Source organism: Typopeltis vanoorti, chromosome 16, assembly GCF_054136105.1.
Source record: "Typopeltis vanoorti isolate ZY-2024b chromosome 16, IOZ_Tvanoo_1.0, whole genome shotgun sequence".
In the NCBI taxonomy this organism is placed as follows: Eukaryota; Metazoa; Arthropoda; class Arachnida; order Uropygi; family Thelyphonidae; genus Typopeltis; species Typopeltis vanoorti.
This window is the reverse complement of record NC_143564.1, coordinates 58,460,770-58,472,971: the sequence shown is the minus strand read 5'-3', so window position 1 is coordinate 58,472,971 and position 12,202 is coordinate 58,460,770. Positions and strand designations below refer to the sequence as shown.

Here is a 12,202-nt window from a genome sequence, read left to right as displayed (position 1 = left end):
GACAGGAAGGGTGGTCAGTGTGTTGCCTAGGTATGATTGTGGTGAAATGAGGCGGAGAGCAAGGATTATGAATGATATTCTGGCTGAAATGTGTGAGGAGATGGGAGTACAGTTTGTTAATGTGTGGAATGAGTTTGAGGGACGGAGTGAGCTGTATGGGAGCGATGGACTGCATTTGAGTGGTTATGGTGTGAGTCGCTTGGAGAGACTGCTGCTGGAAGGTAGAGAAGTGAATAGAGAGAATGAATCAGATCAAGAGGGGAGTGATGTGGAAGAGCAGGAGAGTAAGACAGGAGAGATTGAAGGAGTGGAAATGAATGTGGAAGTGAGTGGTATGAGTATAGATAATGAGAGAATGGGTGTGCAAGAGGAGCAGGGAAACGGGGAGGCTCAGGGTGGACAGGGATACACAGCGTGAGAAAGGTGGATGCTCCAAGAGGAGGTGAGAGAATGTGTAGGCAGGAAAGTAATGGGATGATCAGGGATCAAAAGGAAACAGATGGAATTGCAAAGGGTTCTAAAATGAAGAAGCAGAAAGGGAAATGGCCCCAGTCCAGCATGGAGAGATCACATCGAGTGAGTGGTATCAGTGGAACTAGCTGTAGATCCAGAAATGAGTTGTTGTGTTTGTATACCAATGCTAGAAGTATAAGAAACAAGGCGGATGAAATGGTTGCACTAATTGCGTCTGTGCACCCAGAGATTGTCGGAATAAGTGAGACATGGTTAGATGAGGATGACATCCTGACAGGAATAGAGATGGAAAGGTATGATGTGTTTCGTGAGGATAGAAGGGGTAAAAAGGGAGGGGGAGTGCTATTGATGATAGAGAAAGAGTTATGTCCATACAAGGTAGAGATGCAAGGGGGAAATGGGGCCAGTGGTTTTGAGGCAGTATGGTGTGAGATAGAGGTGAATAGAATCAAATACTTGGTGGGATGTTGTTATAGACCTGGTAATGTGGATGGTGGTGATAGTGAAATGTATAGTCAAATAAGCCAAGCAAATAAGAAAAGGGTGATCATTATGGGTGATTTTAATTATGGCAATATAGACTGGAATGAAGAGATAGCAACTGGAAGTAAAGAAAATGAGTTTCTTGAGTTTTTGAGGGATAACTACCTCAGACAGTATGTAACAGAGGGCACAAGAGGATTAAGGGTCTTGGATTTGATCATCTCATCGGAGGATGTAATTATCAATGAGGTATCAAATCATCCACCAATTGGTGAAAGTGACCATGAGGTGATTACTTGGGTGGTTGCCAGCAGTGCAAGGACCCCTGTGAAAAAAGGGTATATGTGGAACTACAAGGGGGGTGATTATGAAGAGCTCAGGAGACAGCTTGCAGGTGTAGCATGGAATGAGGAGTTAGCTGGAAAAGAGATCAATGCAGCTTGGGAGATTTTCAAAAAAATATTTAGTGGATGCAATGTCTAAATGTATACCACGGGTGAGAAGGTTAAATAAGTTAGGTGTGAGATGGATGAATAAAGAGATTAAACATGCAATACAGAGAAAAAGGGCATTGTGGAGGCAGCATAAGAGAAGTGGAAGTAACCAATTTCATGAGTTCTACAAAGACCAGGCAAGGAGAGTGACTTGGTTGGTGAGAGTAGCTAAAGAGAGGTATGAACAGCAGTTAGCTAATGAAGCTAAAAAGAATCCTAGGGAGTTCTTTCGATATGTAGCCAGCAAAAGAAAGAATGATTATGGAAGGATGACATTGATTGGAGGAAATGGTATAAAGACAGCTGTTGCAGAATGTGTGGTGGAGATACTTAATGAGCAGTTCATAAAGATCTTTCAATCTTGTGAATGTGACTTCATGGAGAGATTAAGAGCAGTTGATGATGGGGAGGAGAGACTGACTGTAAGTGAGCAAGAGGTGTTTGGGGAGTTGAGTAAACTAGATGTAAATAAGGCTGTGGGACTTGATAATATATCACCGCGTATTCTGAAGGAATGTGCCAGAGAGTTGACACCTGCCTTGACATATTTTTTTAATACGAGTCTTGCACTTGGTCAAGTCCCTAAAGAGTGGAAGGAGGGCAAGATTGTGCCACTTCATAAAGTAGGTGATCGAACTCAAGCATCAAACTATAGGCCTATCTGTGTGTCGGGTGTTGTGGTTAAGTTGTTGGAGAAGCTTGTGAGAACTAGAATCCAGAGTTGGGTTGACAACAATGGTATAATCTTTGATGGACAGCATGGATTTGCTAAAGGGAGGTCGTGTTTTAGTAATCTACTTACTTATTACAATAAAGTGACTGCTTCCTTGGACAGAGGAGAAGGATACACAGTAATATACTTGGATTTCGCAAATGCTTTTGATAGAGTGCCTCATGATAAGTTGACAGTCAAACTAGAGCAGATGGGGTTGGATATTAGATTAGTGCATTGGATTGGTGACTGGCTATCTGATAGGTATCAACAAGTTGTGTATGGGGGTGCAATATCCAGGAAAAGAAAAGTCACTAGTGGAGTGCCTCAGGGATCTGTTTTAGGGCCATTACTATTTAACTGGTATATTAATGATATTGGCGAAGATTTGGATGGAGATATTCAGTTGTTTGCAGATGATGCAAAGTTGGGACGAACCATAAAGAGTAGTGAAGATGTTGTGGCCTTGCAAGAAGACTTGAATAAATTGATTGATTGGGCAAGCAAGTGGGGATGTGAGTTCAATGTTGCAAAATGTAAGGTTTTAAAATTTGGAAAACAAAGATGGGATGCAGAATTTATGCTTGGTAAGAATATATTGTTGGAAGTAGAGGAAATAAGAGATCTGGGAGTGATAGTGGATAAGGATCTAAAATTTAGGGGTCACATCGCCAAAATTGTGAAGACAACACAAAGACTTCTGGGAATGATGAGGAGGACACTGACGTGTAGAAGTAGGGAGATTCTTGTTCCATTGTATAAGGCTTTGATTAGGCCACACATGGACTATTGTGCCCAGATTTGGTCACCTGGTTTTCAGAAGGATGAAGAGATGTTGGAAAGGGTCCAAAGACGACTGACTAAGGTAGTTTCTGACCTCTGGAATGTCGAGTATGAGGAAAGATTGAAAGGATGTAATTTGCAGAGACTAGTGGAGAGAAGGAAGAGGGGAGATATGATAGAGACCTACAAGTTGGTAAGGGGTTGCTATAGGATCAATGGTGGAGAAGTTCTACAGCGAATAGTGGGAGATCAGGGGAGAACCAGAGGTCATCCCTGGAAACTGTATAAAGAGGGTGTGAGTAGGGGAGTGAGAGGCAGGTTTTTTTCGTGCAGAGTTGTGAATGATTGGAATGCCTTGCCTGAGAGTGTGGTGTCTGCAAGGAGTTTGAATGTGTTTAAGACCCGGTATGATGAGATGTGTGTGAGATAAAAGGACCTCCTAGATGAGTCTTTGACTCCATGAGGTCTTGTTTAATAATAATAATAATAATAATAATAATAATTACTCTACTGAATGTAGACAAGCTAAGTAGAACTTATAGTCAAATCAAAAAAAGTGTTGGTGGCTTTAATGCAGCTAAGGATCATGTGACTATTATTTTGCAGCAATGCTTCAAGAGATTGTATATTAAAACCATTAGTCATTAATCAATCCCTAAGACTTTTAAACTTTTAATACATTACCAGTGCACTGGAGGACAAAAAAAGGTTGGGTTACAAATGAAATTTTTAATGAATGGTTTCATCAATGTTTTGTTCCAGAAGTTAAACACTATTTGACGGAAAAAAATCTGGACTTTTAAAGTTTTATTGATTATAGACAATGTGCCTGTCCATCCTGTTTTAGATCACCTGAATGTGGAATTTTGTTTTCTGTCACCTAATACAGCATTCTTAATACACTCACTAGACCAGGGTGTGATCGCTACCTTCAAATCTTACTACATAAGAACAACAACCCAATAATTTTGGATAAACTGGATGAGTATAATTTATTGGCAGTTATTGATGTGAGGAAGAAATTTTCTATTTTGGATTGCATCAAATATGCTAAGTTGGCATTATCAGAATTGAAACCATCAACTTGAAATGCATGCTGGAAAGCTACTTTGCCAGAATGTGTGAAAAAGTAAAACTCTGTACCACAACTGAATATCACAATATCATCATATTAGAATATGCAGTTGCGGAGAAGGATTTGATGATTTTTCGTCTCCAGATATTGAAGAATTGATGGTTGACAAAGTTGACAAGGTTAGCATTGACAAAATAATAGAAGCTGGTTGAGAATCTCAATGAAAAAGAAAAAAGTGATGATGATGAAGAGATTCTACTCACTGCAGGATTAATTAAAGAAGGGCTTCAAATGGCTAGTAAAATTGCAGTCATTTTCTTACACGTGATCCAAATACTGAACGAACTGAACATTTAAAACGTGAACTGAAGTCGTGCATGGTGTGATATGAAGATTTATACAAAGATCTAGTCAAAACATGATTTCAACGATTAATTACAGAGTTCGTGGTAAAAAAAAAAATCAACCTTCAGAATTATGGGAAATTAGTGCTAATTTAGTTCCCTTTACTGAAGAAAATGTTTTGCCATTGCAGTATGAACAGGACAGCCAAAGTGTTTCAAGTGATGGAAGTGATTTAATTCTAGTCTTACACAAAAGAATGTGGCTACTGTCAGAAAATGATGACTAATAAAATTTAACTATATCCATATGCATGGGTATATTTGGACCTTTTCAAATTTCTGTTTTATTAGTGATACACTATTTTCTTTAAGAGATGTATATATATTTATATATATATATATACTAGGGTGGCTACACCCCACCCCTGGCGCCTACAGCACCCCCTTCCCCCGAGTTCCGGACTGGTAGGCCGGTTTTCCTTGAATTCTGATGACTTGAATTTTGAAGACTCGACACTCAGGGCAGCCCCAGAGTTTCAAAATGTGACATACAAATGTGACATTTTATACATATAGGGTAGATATATATATATATGTTTTGTTTGGAAATAACTTATTGTTCATATCAGGTTTTCACATCTGGAACCATTCTATTTTTTCATATGCACTGTATTCTTTTTTACACGGTTTTTTCATTTACACGAATTTTTCTGGACCCAATCTACCGTGTAAATGGAGAATTGTGTGTGTGTGTGTGTGTGTGTGTGTGTGTGTGTGTGTGTGTGTGTGTGTGTGTGTGTGTGTGTGTGTGTGTGTGTGTGTGTATTATATGAATGACCAGCTCCAGTTGGCCACCAATCCAACCTCTGCAACCCTAAATTCTGTCTACAAACCATTCTTCAAGAAGGATGGGGCTTGGATGACCTTGTTAATTTTAGTGCTCAGAAAACACAGTTCTGCCTTATTCCCTACAAAAAAAGAATCATGTTCTTCCAGTCTTACCTTTGACAACACCCAAATCTCTAAGTAGAATGAGATTTCTCTGACATCCAGCCACTCTTGGCATGAACACATTACAACCATTGCCTCCTCTGCATTTGAAAAAAATTAGGATTCCTCTTTCACTCAAGGCACTGCTTCCTTTGAACAGCTCTTAATCTTGTACAAATCATACATTTGTCCATCCATTAAGTATTGCTCACACATTTATAGTGATACCCCAAGAACTCCCTAAAATACTTGACTCAGTACAGAAGAGAGCAATCAGACTTCAAGCAGATCTTCAAATCTAATGTGAACATGTTCCTCCTTTCAAAAATCTTTGCCCATTCATGGTACTAATGTGATATAGGTTGATCAATCAACCTCTGGTGGTCCAACATAAAAAAAATGCAAACAGAATTTTTATGTTCAGTCAGTATTTTTTATGAAAATAGCTCTTTTGCTATGTTTTCTTAACTATACCTAATATTATTATAGTGCTATATGGACAGCATTTGGATCTGCAATTTTTTTTTTACTGTGAAAATTTCCCCAGAATGGCAACATCACCTGCATAGTGAATTTCACAAACTATGAAATTTCATTCCTTCGAAATGACGTCTTAGAGAGGTGTACTCCTAAGCTGGCAATGCTGTGCTTTTTGTTGCTCTTATTTTGTAATTACCTGCAGATCATCACACTTTTGAATATCCCACTGCTATCAAATCATTGTTCTTTCAAGACTAATAACATTTTCTGTAAACTGAAACAACAATTTTTCTCTCTGAAAATTGACACGTCCATGTTTCATGATATTATTTCTGGTATGAAGAACAAAGATAAAAAAAATTAAAGATGCTAAAAATTATATTCTTAGTTTACTCCTTTATCCAAGTGAAGATACTGTGTGCACAAACTTCGTTTGATCTTGGATAAGGATTAAACCAAGAATGTAATTTCTAGTCATCTTTAATTTATAGTATAACTAAGTGAAAAAAACTTTCAACATCTATCTCTGAACAAAGAGAAAAGACTAAGAAAATTTGTTTATTCAACAAGTTGCCTATACCCTGTGTTATACATCACCAAGAATAAAATATAAATTTGAAAAAACTAAACAAAAAAAAATTGTTTGAAAAATTAAATATGAAAAATGTGGCTAGTTTTTGAGCTGTGTCATTGAATGTCTATCATAACCTAGTTTACAGATTTAAAAAAAAGACCTTGATTTCTATTGCACTGTGTTTGACAACATATCCTTTCCAAGACCAGGGGTATATTTAAAATTTTCCATGTGCATGTTATCTTTTACATTGAACAGACAGCACATTCGAGAGAGAGAGAGAGATAGATGCATATAAGGGAACATATTTAAGATGTGGAAAAAGAATAGGGTCATAAATCCCACCTAGCATGTCACACTACCAATACAAGGATGCCATATATTGAATTCATTAGTTATGCACATAAATTCCAACACACCATGATAATTTCGTTACACCATCGTGCAACAAAAATCAAGGTTTTGTTTTAAAGCAAGACTTTAAGGTGTGACTCCCATGATGAGGCTTTTGACTCTATGGAGGTTTGGTGTTAATAATAATAATAACAATAATAAAACAATTTTGATCAGCATAAATTATAGACCTAAAAAGCTGTGAACTAGGTTATGATAGACATTGCATAGCACAGCTCAACAATGAGTCATGTGTTTGATATCTCAACATGTTCACCATCAGTTTAATGACTGTTCTATGTATGGAAGTTTATTTTAGGAATCAGTCTGTTAATGCAGATATTTTCAAATTTGCATTTTGTCCTAATGATATATGCTTACAGAGCTTCTGAAATTGGCTGAATAGACTTTTCAGGCTTTTCTCTTTGTAGTTCATACGGGAAATAATATCATTGATAATTCATAGTACAGAACTTTGTCATGCTCATATTTGAGTTTTGGAAAGAAGTATAGTAATTTATGTTGCAGGTCTCTTGATGAATATGGTTGATGATCAAGCTGGATAATACTTTATAATCCAGCTTGATCATCCAGAGAATTAAGATGTTGGAAGTTTTTTCCACTTGGTTAGACTACAATAAATTTAGTTTAATCCTTTATCCAAGTGTAAGCAAACAAAGTTTGCACCTGAAGTATCTTCAGGATGGAGGCAACTTGTGGCAAAGGTGGACCAAGCTCTCATCACTTGTCTTAGTATCTCCCATAACGCAAAGCACATCTCCTTGCAGATATGAATAATAATAATAATAATAATTATTATTATTATTATTATTATTATTCAGGCCTCCATGGAGTCAAAAGACTCTTCGTGGGAGGTCCTTTCTAAGAAACACAGTCTATCAAGACTCATTGAGTAGAGGTCCCCCCCCAAGAAACACAAAGTCTATCATACTACTCCTTGAACTCACTGACCGTTCTCGCTCTCACCACTCTTTGTACCCTTTCCACAGTTAATTTATCCCCTTCAAATCCTGGGGACCAAATCTGAGAACAATAGTCTAAGTGTGGTCTGATCAGAGACTTATACCACGGAATGATAACCCTTTTATCTCTGCAGGTCAGTGTCCTTCTCATAATTGCAGCAATCTTCTGTGTTACCTTCACCACCTTTGCAATATGTCCCCTAAATTTCAGGTTTCTCTCAATCATCAACCCCAGATCTCTTGTCTCCCCTACTTCCTTCAGTATAACTCCTCCCATATTGCAGCATCCCATTGATGTTTCCCAAACCTCAAGCCTTACATTTTGCTGCATTAAACCGACATCCCCATTCATTTGCCCATCTATCTAGCTTATTCAGATTCTCTTGCAGGGATGCCAAATCTGCACTATTACTAATAATCCTTCCCAGCTTCGCATCATCTGCAAACAACTGAATATCCCCCTTGCAATCCACTGACAGTGTCATTGATATAAAGTTTAAACAATATAGGTCCCAGTACTGAGCCCTGTGGGACCCCACTTATAACCCTCTGCTTCCTTGAAACTGCCCCACCATACACAACTCTCCGATACCTACCAGACAGCCAATCCTGAATCCAGTTGACCAACCGGACATCGAAACCCATGTGCTGCAACTTAAATATTAGCTTATCATGTGGCACCCTGTCAAATGCCTTCACTAAATCCAAGAAAATGGCCGTATATGCCTTTCCCTCATCAACTGCTCTTGTAACTTTATTATAAAAGGCTAGCATATTACTAAAATAAGAGTGCCCCCTTAACAAATTCATGTTGACTCTCACAGATAACATTACCCTCATCTGCCCACTGCTGCATACGGTCCCTCACTAATTTCTCCAAGATCTTAACAACTACTGATGACACACAGCCTGTCCTATAATCAGACACTTCCAGTCTGTTACCATCCTTATGCAATGGCACTATCTTACCTTCCTTCCATTCCCTGGGCACCTTTGCCAAAGCCAGACTTTCATTGAAAAGCCAGAATTATGGCTTTTCATTGAAAAGGCACATTCTCTCAAAACTTGTGGGAAATACCATCCAGTTCCACAGCTTTACTGACATCCAGAGTACTCAGTATTTGAAACACACTCTTCTCCTGTACCGCTAAACCTCGAACCTGCCCTATCCCTCTAGCATTAAAACTGACTCCTCCAGGATGAAATACTCCAATAAAGTGTTCATTGAACAATTCTACAATGTCCTCTGCGTCAATCATTCTATTCCCATTTTTATCCCACAATATCATTCTTCCACAGTCATTTCTCCTCCTACTGGCCACATAGCTAAAAAATTGCCTAGGATTTTCTTTGGATCTTAGGGCCAATCTCCTCTCATATTCCAGTTTCGCTTTCCTTACCACACTAGTCACTCTTCTGGCCTGTGTCTTATACTCTTCATGCATCTTCTCTTCACCTGTCTCCTTATATCTCTTCCATAGCCTCTTTTTCGCATGCAATTCCTGTTTAATATTGTTTGTCATCCACTTTAGTCCAAATTGTGTCCTCTTGTTCACTCGTGGTATACAACTTACCATTGCTGCTAACAAATATTCTTTCATAATTTCCCACGCACTAATGATATCCTGGCCTTCCAATTCCTCCTTCCATGAAACTTCCCCAAGTTGACGTCTTAGACTATTATAATCACCTGCCTTATAATTCTACATACATTCCTGTCTTTTTAATACTCCTGCATGTCTATTCATTTTCCAATCAAAACCATATGGTCACTCTCTCTCCAACTGGTGGGAGAGATGTCATCTCAGTTATTGTCAACTTCTCTGATTCTATAACGAAATCCAAAACTCTTGAACCTCTTGTTACCTCTATCACATGTTGCCTAAGACATTTATCCCTCAAGAATTCTAGAAATTCCATTCCGTTATTGCTACATGCATCTTCCTCTCCCCAGTTTATACTGCTGTAGTTAAAATCTCCCATAGCAATCATTCTTCTTGAACTTGCCAAACTCAATTGTCTAAACATTTCCTGGTCCCCACCCTCTGTACTCCTGGGTCTGTAGCAACACCCCACTAAATATCCTGTCTTTCCCACCTCTACCTCACACCATATGCTTTCAAAATCATTAGTGTCACTGCCTTCCAAAGTCTTCACTCTTAGAGGACAAATGTTGTTACTTATCATAAGCAGTGCTATGCATTAAGGGAAAGGCCACTACCCAGACTGGTTTCAACCTTTATTGAGGTCTCATCAGTGCGAGTCAGACCCAGAGGTGGTGATACCAAGGTGGAAGTAATGGAGAAGTCCTACTGATGTGCGCTTTTTTTTATAGAAGTAGTCCCTTTCCTTTAGGTATGAGAGGCTCTGCTTGGGGTAGGTTTTTGCCTGTCTCTGAGTAGGGCTACTGCTGAGATTATGGCACTGTCTGGTGGTGGAGCCTACCACTGGGTAGAGTCAACACTGAGAAGTTCTTCTTGGTTACAGACTGAGCCTGTCACTGAGTAGAACAACACTGAGTTGGACGGTTCTTCTTTCACTCATAGGAAGTGGCCTGGGGAATTGCCTAATTTTTAGAGGTCTTTACTTAAACACACCTCAATAAAGGTCGAAACCAGTCTGGGTAGTGGCCCTTCCCTTAATGCATAGCATTATACATGTCCGCAAGGAGATGTACTTTGTATTATTGGAGATACTAAGACAAGTGATGAGAGCTTGGTCCATCTTTGCCACCAGTTGCCTCAGTCCTGAAGATACTTCAGGCACAAACTTTGTTTGCTTACACTTGGATAAAGGATTAAACTAAATTTATTACAAAGAGTTAAGAACTCATCAAAGCCATACATTACTTATACTGGCCATTAAACCTTCTCTTAATTCATTTATGTTATTGGAACTTGCCACTTCTGGAAAACTGTTCCACTGATACCATGGGACCAAAGATAGTATTCTTCTGAGTTTTTCATAATTTCCAGCTTTGTAGTTCAACATGTAACTTTTTAAAATTGAAATATCCATATATTTAGCTACTACCTTGCTCTCTGCATGGTGATCACTGTTGCCAACAGGTGATAGAACTGTCACATCCTTTACCAAGATCTCTTCTGATGTTATGATCAAATCTAACTATTTTACTTTGAGTTGCTGCTTTTACTGCTTGAGAAAGTTGTCTTGCAACAGCTCAATAAATTCTCCATCATTCTTATCATGAGTTTTTTCTGTTACCCAATCAGTGAGAGATTGTTTTTGTACCGAAAATTCTCTCACTGACAATTATTTCAGTGAGCAGATATGTTGTCTTAGTAAAGAATTTGTTTATTGAGTTAAATTTCTTTTCATTTTTGTACCCTTATTTTATTTATTTATTTTTTTGGGGGGATGGGGGTTAAAATTATGCATTTCTACAGTGATGACTTTGGTGGTGCTGATGGCATGAATCATCATCACCAACTGCTACTAGAGAAACTGTCAGGTTAGATGGATCAAAGCTCTTCATTTCTTTCTTTCTATCCTCCCATATTTTTTTGGCTAGAGCATTGTTCCAAATCAAGTTTCTTTTTTTTCTAAATCTTCTGTTATCTGGTTCTCCCACCTTTTCAATTGTCTTCCTCTTGGTCTTTTCTCTTCAGTTTTTATTTCATACATTATTTTTGATGTTCTTTCTAAATTTATTTACATTATATCCTCGAACTACTTTATTATTATTATTATTATTATTCCTGATACCTCCAAGGAGTCCGAAGACTCATCGTGGGAGGACATCTACAACTGTCTCTGCACCTAACCTCTACTACGAATCATCTCTATCAACGCCATCTGCCGCCCACCTCCAACACCACCACAACTAGTAATTTTTGTCTGTAAATTGCGTGTGTTCTGAAGGGCCGATTTGTATGTATGCGGGATGAAAAACCCGAGTTTCCGGGAGAAAAAACCCTGCTACCTCCGTATGAGATCGGCTAACTCACCTTCGATTGAAATCGACCAGATAAAGATTCCTCCCGTCGCGACGAGAATCGAACTTAGGCCTATTCCAATCGAAGGGCGCAATGTACCGTCGTTCTTCCAATTGCGCTATGGAGGCGCTTAAGCAGAGTTCTCAAGTATTTCTTCAAACGTTCTAGTCCCAAAACATTCCTAATGTTTTACTGTATTCTTTTATTTATTTATTTATTTTTATTAGCATTTTCCTCAAAACTTTCATTTCTATTCCTTTCTTCTTCCTGTATTCTACTTATGTCTTTTTTTTTTAAATTTCTATGCCTCTGTTTCATAAGGCAAAAGGGGCAAAAAACAACTTCTGTTAATTGAAGGCTTATTCTCCAAACATAAGTAATGTTTGTGATCTTACAGTCCCAAACATTACTTATACTGTCACAAAAGCTTTGACCCAGTGAAATTCTCCTCAATATCTTCT

General features: G+C 38.3%; 1 protein-coding gene across 2 annotated transcripts in view; it reads left to right on the top strand.

The window, feature by feature from the left end:
• The window catches only part of LOC150098049 (putative methyltransferase DDB_G0268948), a 116,344-nt gene that overhangs the window by 83,153 nt on the left and 20,989 nt on the right, over positions 1–12,202 (top strand). The window lies entirely within an intron of this gene.